Below are 14,601 nucleotides of genomic sequence, written 5' to 3' on the forward strand. Positions count from 1 at the left end.
AAATGGGAACAACTTTAGTATCGATCACATAGGGTTGCTGGGGTGGACAGAAATGTGGGGTTGGTGGGTTTCTGACTAGTTCATGGAGTCCCCTGCTCCCTCTGGTGCTGGCCAGCAATTCTTAGCCATCATTCCTATCAGCATTCCTCAATGGTCCTGTTGAAGCCCATCCACAGGCAACACCAGGGACCTGCCCCCGGGCAACAAAGTGGGGTTTGCCGTGCTTGCTGAGTGTTAGGAGGGACTCACAGAACTGGGCAGGTGCTGAGGACTTTGGGGAGGATTTAAGGGAGTAGGGGTTTGCTGTCAGGAAGCAGGGGCCATTCTATGCTTGAGAAGCTTTTTTTAAAAAAAGTCTGCGGTGTGGCTCTACAGGTGAGCTTGCTAGGGAAGGAGCAGCCCCTCGCAGGACGGGGTGCTGGTTGTTTTGGCTGCTGGCCCGAGGGGCCGTGCTCAGGATATGACCCGTGAGCTGGAGACTGGAGCCCACCAAGGCCCAGCGTGAGTACCAGGCCAGCTCCCCACTGTGAGGGGCCGCTGGTTTGGTTTCTCCTATCTTCAGATAGGAGCCCTGTCTGTGCCAAGATTCCTCACATCCCAGCCTGTTTCTAGTTGGTCGTGTTGGGAGGGTTGTTACCCGGATGAACTCCTGTGGGATGCCGTTGTTCTCCAGGCTGCTCACTTATAAATCACTTCATAGGGGGACACTTCGAGGGAGATTTCTGCAGTGTTAAGTAAGGCAGCCGCAAAAAAAACCCAAATACTGTATGATTCCACTTAGGGTAGCCAAATTCATAGAGACAGACGGATGACCGTGTGGTGTGGAGAGCACCCCAGAAAGGTGGGCTGGGGCAGGAGGCCAGGGAGTTCGATGAGTACAGAGTTTCAGTTTGCAGGATTAAAATAAAAAAGTTTGGAGATGAATGGGGAGGTGGTTACACAATAATGTGAATCTACTTCATGCCACTTGAAGATGGTTAGTTACAGTGGCACACTATATTTTACCACAATTAAATATATACATACAGATGTAATGCTCAGAGACAGAGAGGTTGCTGATAAAGTGACGCAGGTGTCCTGGGAGGGTACCAGTCCCCTTGATTGCAGTCTTAGGAAGGCTGGCCAGGGCAGTGTGCAAACCCAGGGAGACGCTGCTGGCTGACCTGGGCTTCCTGAAGGCAGGTTCAGAGTACAGCCACTAGAGGGCAGCGTGAGCTAGCGAACTGGGCATGGAGCCCAGGGGCACCAATGTTCAGCCGCTCATGGGGTCCTCAGCTTCTCCTGATGCAAGGTGGGAATACCTACTGTGTGCGGTTGCAGTGAGGATGAGAGGAGAAAGTGAACTGGAAAACTGTGGCATTGCTGCAACTGGAGCGCACCCTCGTGGAAGGAGACCTGTGTCAGGAGACAATTCCTCCCAAACTCCCGTCCTTGGAGAGGGTCCCACCTGGGAGCACCCACGCTGCCACCTGCAAGTTGGTACCTGGGAACCAGGGCTCAGTGAGCACAGATTCCACACAGGACCTGTGGGGTTGCTGGGGTGCCTGAGGTTTTCTGCTTGTCACCCCTCCTCAGGGCCCCCTTACCTGAGGCCGCACCTGGAGTTGTGAACTCTACCCAGCATGTGCCAGCCCCCCCGCCCCCTGAGCACCCACGCAGGGCACCTGAGTGCTGCTCCCTACACCGCCAGGAGCACAGATGGTGGAAACGAGGACTTCATGGAGAGCAGGCTGGGGTCAGGATGAGGGAGGAGGAGAAGGCTGCGCTGATAGGAAAACATCCCCGTGACCAAGGAAGATCGTCAAAGAAATGGTTTTATCCACTTAAAACACACTTCTCATAAGGCAAATAGCTACTCTTAAGAAATAATCTATGATGTAGGTAACAATTCAGAGACACTGCACATCAGAGAGAGGGTGTGACTGCCCAGGGCTGCCAGCAGAGTGGCGCTCCAACCGGATCCAGTGAAAACTGCTAAAAAGAATCTTAAATGTCCTCACACCCTTTGCCTTAGCTGCTGCAGATGTAACTTCCTTGATTCATTCAGAAAGGAGTTTGCATTCATAGTGCCTGAGCCATACAAATCTCCTGAATGACCGTCAGGTTCGAGGCTACAGAGTGCTATTCACCACCTCCCTTCCACAGGAGAGAGAAACACGCACTTCACACTGTCTAACAGCACCCCCTCCGGGGGATCGGGTGCAGCCCCTTGAGCTATTTTACAGCTGTGCATGCCGGGGCACTGGTGAATCTGGCCTCTCCGGTAGACAGGCCCCCTCAGCCCCTTGTGGAAAAGGCAGTTCTGCCCTATTTGCGCATTTGTTTCAGTATTTCTCACCTGTCAGTGTGACCGTTCTTCTGTTGCCCCTTTGAGCTAGTCGGTTATAACTTGCCCACCTGGGTCCCTTAGGAATTAAATACAATGTTTAACACGTTGAGTGTATACCTGTACAGGAGTCATGATTTTACCCTGTTTTTGAGTTTCACTGCTTCCTTCATTGGGCACCTATGGACGGCCCCTTTAGGCTGGGAGAGGTGGTGTTCAGGAGCGTTAAGCAGCAGCAGGCAGGTAACAGCTGCCCCTCCTCCCCGCCCAGAACAGTCTCCCACCGAGGGCAGAGGGTGGGGTGGGCTCTGCTCAGGTGGGTGGGACAAGGTCTTAGCAAGACCCAGATGCTCCCTCTGGTTGAGCCTCTTTCCAGCTGCTTGAACTTGAGACAATCCTTTAGACCTGAGGGTGAGGAAGGACAATAGAAAATGACTTATATTTCCTGAGCGCTTGTTTGGGGCGAGGCTAGAGAGGTCGGATGATGGGTTATTCCCGACAGGAGGCAGGTTTCAGCAGGGTTAGGTAGCCAGCCTAGAGAGGTAACGAGGCCGGTCAGACCGGGAGGCTCAGGCTGTGACCTGCCTGCCCTTCAGGGGACCACCAGGCTGCCACACCAACAGCTGCTGGGCGCTACTCCGTGCTCGTCCCACCATGTCTTCCCAACACCTCTGCATGGAAGGCTCTGATCGTTCCCGTTTCACAGATGAGAAAACTGAGGTTCAGGGAGATGCTATGACTTGCCCAGGGACACGGCCAGTGGCCACAGTGGGACTGTACCCTAGGATTTCTAACTCTCAGCCTTTTCGGCCTGGTCAAAGCACGGTCTCTATGGCCCACCTGCTCCCTGGGAAAGGTGCCCAGAGGGTGAGTGGCAGAGATTCAGTGAAACATAACCGTAACAAAGAAATGGGAGTCGGAGAGGTCTGGGCTGCTTAGTCATGATGAGCGGCCATTTCCTGGGCAGGGAGGTGTTTAGTCCTCACTCTGACCTTGAGGTGATTACTTCTGATCCATCCTTGGGACAAGGAGACTGGGGCTCAAGGTCATAGCACTGGTGCTTCTGGCCCTAAATGCCGTCCCTAATCCCTTTCTTTCACTACCTGCGCCCCCTAACTGTGAGACCCAGTATGGCGCTCTCCGAATCTCTCCTTCATCTGTGAAACGGAGATAATTACTAGCATCAAGACAGTAGTGGCTAATTTAATTTGGGGGGTGTTTTTTTTTAAAAAAATATTTTAGTTATTTATTTTTAGAGTGAGGGGAAAGGAAGGGGGAAGAGAGGGAGAGAGACATCAATGTGTGGTTGCCTCTCATACACCCTCAACTGGGGACCCGGCCCACAACCCAGGCCTGTGCCCCGACTGGGGATCAGACCTTTCGGTTCTCAGGCCGGCGCTCAACCCACACCAGCCAGGGCTCTCCAGACGTTTAAAGAGATTCAGGAGCATCTGACTAAATGCAACTGTGGGTTTCCCGTGCGGATAAATGTTGCTGTGCTGTTTCTTACTATGGTGCAACAAAAGGGAAACTGCTGAAAGGTGTTGGGAAACTGTGTGGTCTCCTGCAACGTTTCTGTTCGTCTGCAATGATCCCCAAATTAAAAGTTTATTATAAAAAGTAACGGGATAGAAGGGAAAGCTCGTGATCTTCAGGAGGCACTGTCTCTCACTGATGCAGAGATGCAAGGGCAAGAGGAGGCCATCGGATATTTATCTGCAAAGGGGGGCGTGCTGGGCTGGGAGGGGAGAACATGTCTGGAAAAGGGGGAGGGAGAGGGCAGAGAAGGGGAGGTGGGGGACTCAAGCCGGTTTCTGTGGATTCCTGATTGTTCCCAGAACTGGAGCGAATCCCTGGTGGCCCCAGATGGCCAAGGTCAGTCAGCCAGTGTAAACAAGAGCTTTGGGCCTGGTCTTCCCTCACCCTGGTGGCCCCCTGAGCCTGGGAATGCTGGTGTGGGGTTGGAGGAGTGCTGGGGCTCCCCTCCACCCCAGCAACCCCTGAGACAGATGCTGAACAGGAGGTGGCTGGTGAAGGGTTTCAGAATATCGGGATGACTTCTAGCCAGCATAGGTGGCAGCTTTCCCCCCCTCTGTAAACAGAGGAAGGATTCCTCGGGAAAACCTACTACAGCCCAGGAATCTTGAGCTGGTCCTTTAAGCCAGTGGGATCTTGGAAACTTGAAGCCCCTGGGGAGAGACTTGCAGCCTGGAGAGAAACTCGAGACGCATTAGCCTGCAGGCCTGATCAGAAGGTAGTTCCGCAAAGGCCAGGGAGGGTTAAGAAAGCTGTTTGAGGCCTGTGAGTCACGGGCCAGGCAGCTTGGGGCTGTGGCGTGGCTGGAGCCCAGCTGGAACCTCCCTTGAAAATCTACACCCCTCCCACCAGCACCCCCTCCTCGGCAGGCAGGGCAGAGCTCTGCCATGGCCTCGCACGTACCGGGGTGCGCCAGGGTCCATGTGACGAAGGCAAACCATGGCTCCAGCTTGCCTGGGGAGCTTCCACTTCATTCCTTCATTCATGCATTCGTTCATTCATTCATTCATTCATTCATACTGTGTTTGTTGGCCCCTTCTGTATGCTGGTCACTGCCCTTGGCCCAGAGCTCCTCTGAATGAGGAAGAGGAAAAAGAGACTTCCGCTGGGGGTGTGCACAGCTGACAGGTCAGCAGAGGAAGGTGGTAGGGAAAGTGATGGCCAAGGTCAGCCGGCTGAGGTGCAGTGTAGGGAGCCCTGTGCACCTGCGCTCTGAGCTGGGCTCAGCTGGATGTTGCTGGGGGGGGCGGGAGTCGATGGGGATGAGGTCCAGGTGTGCCAGCAGCATACCATCGAGGGCTTCTTAGGCTGTAGGACTCTTTCCTGGAGGACAAGGTGAGAGGGAGGAACCCCAAGGCCTGGAAGAGTTCCAGAGCCGAGGAGCCAGAGGACATGGAGTGCAGTCGCATGTTCTTGCAGAAGTGGAGACTAGAGCCCAGAGAGGGGGTGTGAGACCGGCCAGGCTCACACAGCCGGTTAGTAGCCATGCCCCAAGTGCCCTGCCTTCCAGAATAGGACTTTTCCCACCCCTCCCACTGTCTATTATCTTCCAAGACCTACTTGCAGACTAAGACACCTGCAAACATCTCAACAGCCCGGAGGCGGAGGAATGGAGGGTGCGGGCAGATGTGAGCAGGGGGGTGAAGCAGGTCAGTGTTATGAATAAACAGACTGACCCAGGTGAGATGACCCCGCCTTGTGGGAAGGCTTTCTGCAGGGGTGAGAGGCAGGGACTGGGCCCAGATGGATGAAGTGAGTCACTGGGGAGTCAGGCTCACACTTCCTGCTTCCTCTGGGCTTTGATCTCAGCTCCCCAGAGGGAGGGGCAGACTAGATTCCTGGGGGCAGCCATCCTGTTCTGCCCAGACTGGGGTGCTGGCTGTCTGCACCCCGCAATTCCTCCACCCTCCCCTTCTGAGACCCTGGTAACTTTCCACTTGGGCCCTGCGGTCTGACTCAGGCTGGGCCCCTCACATGGGGCATTGGCTGCAGGAAGTTGTAAACTTCCCCGTCTCACCGCTGAGCTTGGCCATGCGTTTGGCTGCCCTGTGCCATAGTGACCCAATATGGCAAAGGACCCATGGCTGCCCAGCCAGGGCGACAAAATAAATGACTGCAGGATGGGTCTCCTCGGAAACCAGGTCACCAGGGAGCTCCGGGGCTGAGGACCAGAGAAGATAACCCCAGGGATTATCACTGATCGAGGGCCTGCTATGTGCCTGGTGCTAATGCAGCCAACAGTCCCAGGAGGCAGAAACATTACTGTCCCATTTTATAGAGAGGAGAAGGGCACGCCACCCAGGGAGAGAGAATGACCGTGACATCGGGCAGCATCAAGGACCCATTGGGACGCATGTGATGGAGTTAAAGTGAGGCGGCTGGCGAGGTGGAGTGTGTTTCTCCACCACACCCAGCTGTGCAGGTGCAGGTGCAGGGGCAGAGCTGGCGGAGAGCTGGCTTTGACTAGAGGGGGTTCTGTCGGGGGAGCCTAGGGGTGCGAGGAACAGTGCAGGTGGTGGAGGCCGCAAGTGACTGGGTGGGAAGGGCAGTGAGGACTGAGGGAATGAGGGACAGTGACAGCAGGGCCCTGGGATTGCTGGAGCTGAGGCAGTAGATGGAAGGAAGGAGGTGAGGGCCAGAGCTCAGGTGGCGCAGGCACTGGTCCTGGGGCTCTGAATGTCGGGGTGCCCTTGCTCTTAGCATGTGAGCTGTCTGTCCCACATTGGGTCCGCAGGCTACAGAAGGCCTTCGGTGAGTATATGTGGAGTAAATGGGCGGCTACTTGGGGAAGTCTGGGGTGGGGTGACCTAAAGGATATTTTACTCCCATCCTCCTTTTTTATAAAAAAATAACTTGATGGAGATATAACTCACATACCACAGAATTCGGCCTTTAACGATTGTTTTTACCAGTAGTGTTTGATGTGTTTGTAGAGTTGGACAGTTATCACCATATCCAATTTCGGGACATTTTGATCACCCCAAGTAGAAGTTCCCATACCATTAACCAGCACTCGCCATTTCCCCTCCCCCGCCTCTGGCAACCACTCACCTACTTCCTGCTCCTGTGGGTTTGCCTCCCTTGGACATTCCTCGACATGGAATCACACAGTGCGAGTCTGTGCTCTTTTGTGGCTGGCTTCTCTTACTTAGCACGTGTTCAAGGCTCATCCGTGCTGCGGCTCCCATCAGCCGTTTGCTCCTTTGTACTGTTGAGTTGTGTCCCATTGAATGAATGCAGCACAGTTTATCGGTTTGTCAGCGAGTAGACACTCGGGTTGTTTCCATTTGGGGGCTATTGTGAATGAGGCTGCTATGAACATTTACGTGTAGGTTTTCGTGCGGACACATTTCTCTTGGGTATAGACCTGAGGGTGGAATTGTTGGGTCAATATTTACATTGTTGCGAATTGGAATGAATTTTTTCCAGTAAGCAATAATTCTTTTACAATAAAGCCATTTTAAAAAAGATTTTATTTGTTTTTAGAGAGAAGGGAAGGGAGAGAGGGAGAGAAACATTGATGTGTGGTTATCTCTTGCGTGCCCCCCACTGGGACCTGGCCTGCAACCCAGGCATGTGCTCTGACTGGGAATGGAACTGGTGACCCTTTGGTTAGCAGCCTGGCAGACAATCCACTGAGCCACACCAGCCAGGGCACAATAAAACCATTTTTTAAAATAATTTTTCTGAAAAGATAAGCTGAAGCCATAGAAAAAAAATAATGGCTCAAAATTTGAGATAGGGGAGAGATAAGGACTGGCTTGGAGCCAGGACGGAAGGAGGCCAGCACCATTGCTAAGTGACTTTAAGCAAATTACCGTCCTTTTCAAGCCCTCACCTGCGAATGGGGTGGGGCAGGGGTGGGCAGGGCGGCTGCCCAGAGCTGAGCTAGAATGACAACTCTCAGGCCCCTCCCAGCCCTGGCAGCTCAAGATCTCCAGGCAGGCTGGGTTCCCACACCTGGTCCGAGAAACAGATTAAGGAAATCATCTGTCTTTTGAGTTCTCTTCCTGAAGGATAAATACCATCATACCGGTAGTCTAGGCAACAAGGCCAAATTCAGCCCGGAATGCGTTAGGTCTCACCCTCTCCGATCCTTACCAGAGATGAATCGCTATTTAACTCTATCTGCCATTTATCTTTCACTCTCAACCTAATATGGGCACACACAATCCTGGGCACCTTGTTAATATGCAAATGTTGAGTCAGTGGGTCTGAAGGGGGCCCTGAGATTCCACAACGCTAATGAGCTTCCCGGTGACGTCAACGTCAACGCTGCTGGCCCCGCGACCACGTGTGAAGAGCAAGGCTCTGTGATTCCGACCCAGGAAATGAGCTGGCTCCATGCAGTTTGCTACTATTTGTTAGGGAAATCTGCCCCTGTTGGACGTGTTTTGATGGATCTCTCATGGTTGTCCGGTGAACAGATGGAAGGACAAAATGCTCATGCCTCTTCCAGGAAGTACGTGAGGAGAGATGTCAACCAACCCTTTCGATAACCCAGTGAGGTTAGAAGGTTGTCCCCACTTTGCAAATGGCAGAGTTGTGATGTCTTCTCCAACCTGACCCCAAACCCAGGGCTCTGCCCGCGACGTTAACGCTGCCTCTCTGCCGTGGCCTTGGCAACAGTTGCTAGCCCCAGAGAGAAACGGTGTCAGATATCCTAAGGTCCCCTCCTAGAGACATGCAATTTTGTGTGACAAAGATGTTCCCGGCAGCATCTTGTATGACAGCTAGAAGCTGGAAACTCCATGGCACGCCAGGGAACTGCTAAAAGATGACATAAAACCATACCAACGGCCTTCCTGTTAACTTGCATCACCTGTCATTTCTTTCTTGGATTTCATGACTAGTTGTTGATTTGTTTCTTGTCCACGTCTGTCTCCTCCACTGGAATGAACATTCTCTGAAGGGCGGACATTGCTGGGTCCTTAACTTCTGACCACGCTGCAGGCTCTTAATCAATATTTGTTGAATGAATGAACCTTAATATTCTGAGGTTGTAAGTAAAACAGACAAGTTACTGAGTGGTATACTCATAGAATGATTCCGTTTTTGTTTAAATGCTTGAATGCAGGCAGAGCGAATTCCATACGACAGCCCGTTTCTCTCAGGGATCGGGACTGGAGACGAGGTGTGATTCCCATGCTCCATCGCTTCACTCTGACTTTTTTACAGTGAGCGTGCACGTGTTTAGTAACAATAAAAATAAATGCTTTTCAAAGAATAAGCACCCAGACTCCTTCCGATGTGTGCAAGGATGGATATAAAAGGATGTTTAATAAGCCAGCCAGAGAAAGACAAACACCATATGATCTCACTCCTATGTGGACGCTAATGAACACACTGAACTAACAAAGAAAATGGGGACGGACTCATCGATGGGGAAAGACCAGGATGACAGCTGGCAGGGGGAGGAGGGATTGCGGAAAAAGGACAAGGCCTCATGGACATGGACAACAGGGTGGTGATTGCTGGGGGGAGGGGGGTATAAGGGAACTAAATGGTAAGGGAAAAAATACAATAAAGATTCAATTAAAAAATAAAGATGACTTCAGCTGGGAAAAAAAAGATGTTTATTCCAGCTACTTACTGTGGCAAAAAAAGTTGGAGATTATCATTTGCCCATTTTAAAATATATGTTTTAATTTTTTACAAAGAACACTCCAGTGGAGCATGTTGAAATCCTAACCTGGGAGGTGATGGTGTTTGGAGGGGGGGCCTTTGGGAGGTGATTAGGTCGTGAGGGCAGAGCTTCTAAAACAGGCTCCAGAGCGCTCCCTCACCCCTCCCCACCCGGTGAGGACGCAGCAAAAAGGCAGCTGTCTGTGAACCAGAAGGGCCCTCGCCAGACACTGAATCTGCCAGTGCCTTGATCTTGGACTTCCCAGGCTCCACAACTGTGAGAAAATAAATTCCTGTTGTTTATAAGCCACCCAGTCTATGGTGTTTTGTACCAGCAGCCCAAACAGACCCAGACAAACGTGTATTTGCATAATTGAAACAAAAACAAATGAGAGGGGATGTGTAGGCTAGCTGGCTTACAACACAGAGCTGCCAGCCAGCCACAGCCTCCCTCCCGCCCACTGTCCAGGTGCCACGCACCTGGCTGAGCCCGTTTAGTCTTTTCCTCCCACCACATCGTGTGAGCAGTGGAAACAGCACCTGGCAACTGTGACCAGGAGTGGACAGAAAATAGGTGATCTGCTTTAGAGACCAAATGCCCAACTCTATGCTGTCTCCTTAGGGACAACAGTCAAAGCCCTAATGATACCAGAGGTTTGTCCTTCAGGTCAGTCTGTCACTTCCCAATGTGTGAGCTTGTCTCTGGAAGCTGGGGTCTCTGTCTCTGGCTCATGGGCTCCCAGCTCATCCCGACCACACACTCAGGACAGGATAAACAAAACCCTGAAGTGGGGAGCTAGGCATGTTCTCTGAGCATCCTGGAAAAATGAGACCCAAGTCCCAAGCCCGGCTCTCTCTGTTAGGTGACATGCCTGCCTCATTATTTATTCCTCACAGGCTAGAAGGCACGGTGATAAACTTCTTTGATACTGATCTCCCAACAAATATTGGTGCAGCCGTGGACAGAACATTAGGGCTTCCTCCTACCTTCAGAAAGTTGACTGTATAGCCCTGGCCAGTGTGGCTCAGTTGGTTGGAGTATCACCCTGTAAACCAAAAGGTCGTGGGTTCGATTCCCAGTCAGGGCACATGCCTGGGTTGCAAGATCAGTTCCCAGTTGGGGTGCGTGCAAGAGGCAACCGATGGATGTATCTCTCTCACATCGATGTTTCTCCCCCTTTCTTTCTCCCTCCCTTCCCCTCTCTCTAAAGTCAATTTAAAAACTTCTTGTAAATTGACTGTATTATTGATAAATCACAAGTGTAAAAGAGAAAAGTACCTCCAAATGGGCGTGCTATAGAGACTCAGAGGGCCCTGGATTGCTTCCATTGTGGGGCTCCCAGGACAATGCCAGATGAAGAAATGCTAAACTAGGTTTATAAAAATTACAGGATATTTTAAATGCTTCATTAAACAGACGAACTCTTTTAACATACACATCACAAGGCAGTTCTGCTAGTCATGAGATGATAGGAATTATAAAAATAGGCATGCACCACAGACCACAGGCTGTGTGACCTGGAAATGGGACCCAAGTTTAAGGTCATCTGATGGACATCTTCCTTCACTGCTGCCTGGGACTGTCAGCCACAGCGCGTCATGGGTGTCTGCCCACATCTAATCATTTGCTGTCCCACTACATACCTACCTTGTTTTCATCCCCTGGCTGACCTCTGTCAGAGATGGTCTTATTTGTTTCCTAGTTTGCCGACTCCCCCCTTTACAATGTAAGTGCCACGAGACAGGAACCTTCTCCACCCACTCCACTACCGAGTGGCATGTGGTAGGCACTCTACAAGCTTTGGTTTTATGAGTGGCTATATGACATACACCTTCATTCACATGAGTTGAAGTGTGGGTACACACAGACACATTGGGGGGTTTAGTGCCAAGAGAGGCTGGACTCCATAGGGCGTGATGGTCCTCAGGACAAAATGGCAGACCTGTGGGGCCTCCTGACCCTGGCACCCTAGGAATTCAGGGAGGTCCTGCTTGAGCTGGGTTTTGAGAAGTGAGTGTACGGGGGACTTGTGGGGAGTGAAAAGGCATTTTCCATCTCTATCTGCTCTCTCTCCGAAGGACAACGTTAAGAGATAAAAGGTTGTTCAAGAGACTGCTTCTAACTGAAACAGCAAGGTTCAGGCCCGTGTACCTGAACTGATCCCATAATTGCAAAGGTCACTAATACTGTTACTAACACAGGAGAGGCTGAGGAATACACAACACACTGTTGACAGTGTCGACTCTACGTGTTGGGGAGGTTCTACTTCCGCTGTGGATTTACGGAGAGCTTAAATTTTATGTATTGTGTATTATAGTTGTAAATAGTAAAGAAAAGTAAGAAAGTCGACTGCATAATAAAAAAAAAAAAAAAAGAAAAGAAAGGTAAGAAAATAACCGTGTTACATTGAGTTGTTTTACAAGGTATTACACACTTTTCTTTCTTCCTTTCTTCCTATGAAGTTCTGTTTTGGTTTTGGATGGACCAAGATGACCAAGTATAAACCGGCTCCCAGGAACACATGAAATGTGCAGAGTTAATTTGTCTTTAATCGCGACTCCCCTAGCGGACAGGACCTTGAGCTGGTTTCGGGATGTGTGAGACTATAGGTAACATATTTAAGTTAGGAAGCATAGTAAACCACGAGCTTGGTGCTCAGTTTAGGAATCAGATAATGTCCTTCTCTGCCCCAGCTCCTGAGTCCCCGCCAGAGGAAACCACTACCCTGACTTTTGAGTTTAACAGTCTTTTATTTTTATTGTCATTCCCTTTATAAACATCGTTTTAATGATAAATGCATACATCCTTCATCAATTGTTTGTGAACATTCATCAAGCTGTACACCTTTAATCTGTGTACTTTCTATGCGTACATCTGTACGTATGAGTACCCATGAAAAGTTAACCACAACAAAAGTACAGGTGCACAGGGAGTTTCGCCCCAAGGCCAAGGCAGGAGGAACCCTTGCCGCCTTCTCTATTTTAGAAGTTCCTGCTCAGTAGCAGGTCCACAGAGCCACGCAAAGGCCACAACCCCACTTCTCCACCCAGATCTAGGTACCCAGGACTCTGGAATTCCTGTCCCAAATGCTCTGGGTCAGCCTCCAGGGCCTTGGCAGGCCTCTTCCAGGGTCCACCCTTCTGAGAATGGACTGTCCTGCTGGGAGGTGCACCTCCAGGCCAGGAAAGTGGCCACGGGCTCTTTTTGTAGGAAGCGTGGCTGGCACCTACATGTGGAGGCTGGGACGTGCACATGTGTGCGTGAGCCTCTCCAGGTGTAGAATGGCATTAGAGGTGGGAAGAGAAGAAAGCAGAAAGACTGCAGGACAAGGACCAACTCTCCTTGAACTGCCACCTCTAGTTTGAGACTCCCAAGTACCTAAGAATTTTACATTTGAACTTGGCCTTCCAAGTTGTTATGAAGATGTATTTGTCAACATGGGAGGCTATTAAAATGTTTAGCAATGGATTTGTAACTTTAAATATTTAGACCTAGGTATGTGAGTCTTCACTGGTACGCCTGCAGATGTTAGGGTGAGGCTGTGCCAGGGCCCACTCCCACAGGGGTGGGGGTCTAGGGTTTTTAAAGAGCCCCTCAGGTGATTCTCGTGTGCAGCCAAAGCTGAGAATATCTGTTTTAGGGTATCTTTTGATTAGTTTTGATGGAATTAATTATTAATCCTTTCCTTTATGGTCTGCATTTTTTAAAAAAAATCTTGAGATACCCTTCTTTACACCGAGCTCATAATAATCATCCACACTTTTTGAGTTTTGTGTAGCATCTGATTTTTGTTGTTGCTGTTGTTTTAGTGTAGGGAGCTAAGACCCACTGCCTTTCTGTTTAAGTGGGTTTCGCATTCTCCCAGGACCATCTGCGCCCCATGCTGGCGATGCTGCGCGCCTCACGGTTCAAGTCTCGCGCTGGTGCAGATGCGCTCCGGAACTGTCCTATTCTATCACTGAGGCATCTCCTTCTGAAATTAATATTTATTGCTCGTGTAATACATTTTATTTGTCCATGAAAAAACACCCTGCTACTCTCAGGAAAAACCCTGAAATTCATTCACTCAGATTTGTGATTGCTAATGGTGTTAAAATGATTCATTTCCAAAGTGTTTTGTTTTTTCATTTGACAGGGATGGCACTTCAAGCAGAAGGAGAGCAGCTCTAGTACTGACATTGCAGTGGGGCTAGCGGCCACTGAGGGGCAGTGGCGGGGGAGGAGGCCAGCGTCATCACGGAGGAGCCCCTGAAATCATGCTGCCCAGGAAGGACGCCTGTTGGACCCATTGTGCAGCCCTAGGACGCAGGTAAGCGTCTCATAGCATCTGGGATGGGGGAGTTCAAGGAACTTATTTCCTTCTCTAAAGGTCAAGGGGGAGACCGAAGAGGGGGAGACTGGAGAAGAATTTGGTTGGCTCCTGCCATTGATGGGGGATTGATGGCATCTGGGGAATTCATGTCCATCCCTAGTTGTTGGCCCTGAATCTTGCTCCAGGAACACATCCAACCTTTGAACAACAGAATGATGGAACTCTAGAATGGCGAGCTTTTAAAATTTTTTTTCAGATGAACATTTGTCTACTTTAGTGAAAACAGACAAAACACTAGACTTTTGGAGCCTGAAGAACTGCGGCTGAGTGCTGGCTCTCTGATCTTTTTTTTTTTCCCCCTTAAAGATTTTATTTATTCATTTTTAGAGAGAGGGGGAGGGAGGGAGAAAGAGGGACAGAAACATCAATGTGTGGTTGCCTCTTGTGTGCCCTCAGCTGGGGACCTGGCCCATAACCCATGAATATGTCCTGACTGGGGATCGAACTGGCGACCCTTAGGTTTGCAGGCCGGTGCTCAATCCACTGAGCCACACCAGCCAGGGCTCTGTGTCCTCTTTTACAAAGTTAGGATAATGCTGCTTCCGTCAAAAAGTTCTAAGGAGCTGAATATTGGAAGGGGCTTTGTAAGCTGCAAAGCTCCTGTCAAATGTTCTTTCTGTTGCTAAGATGTCTGTCTGTCCTCTCTACGAATGTCATCCCAAATGATTGCTCTCCATGGTCTTCCCTAAGGGAGGAAAAAAAGGGGATGTTTAAGTTTTGTAACTCACTTACCATAAATAA

The sequence above is a fragment of the Desmodus rotundus genome, chromosome 3 (genome assembly GCF_022682495.2).
Source record: "Desmodus rotundus isolate HL8 chromosome 3, HLdesRot8A.1, whole genome shotgun sequence".
In the NCBI taxonomy this organism is placed as follows: Eukaryota; Metazoa; Chordata; class Mammalia; order Chiroptera; family Phyllostomidae; genus Desmodus; species Desmodus rotundus.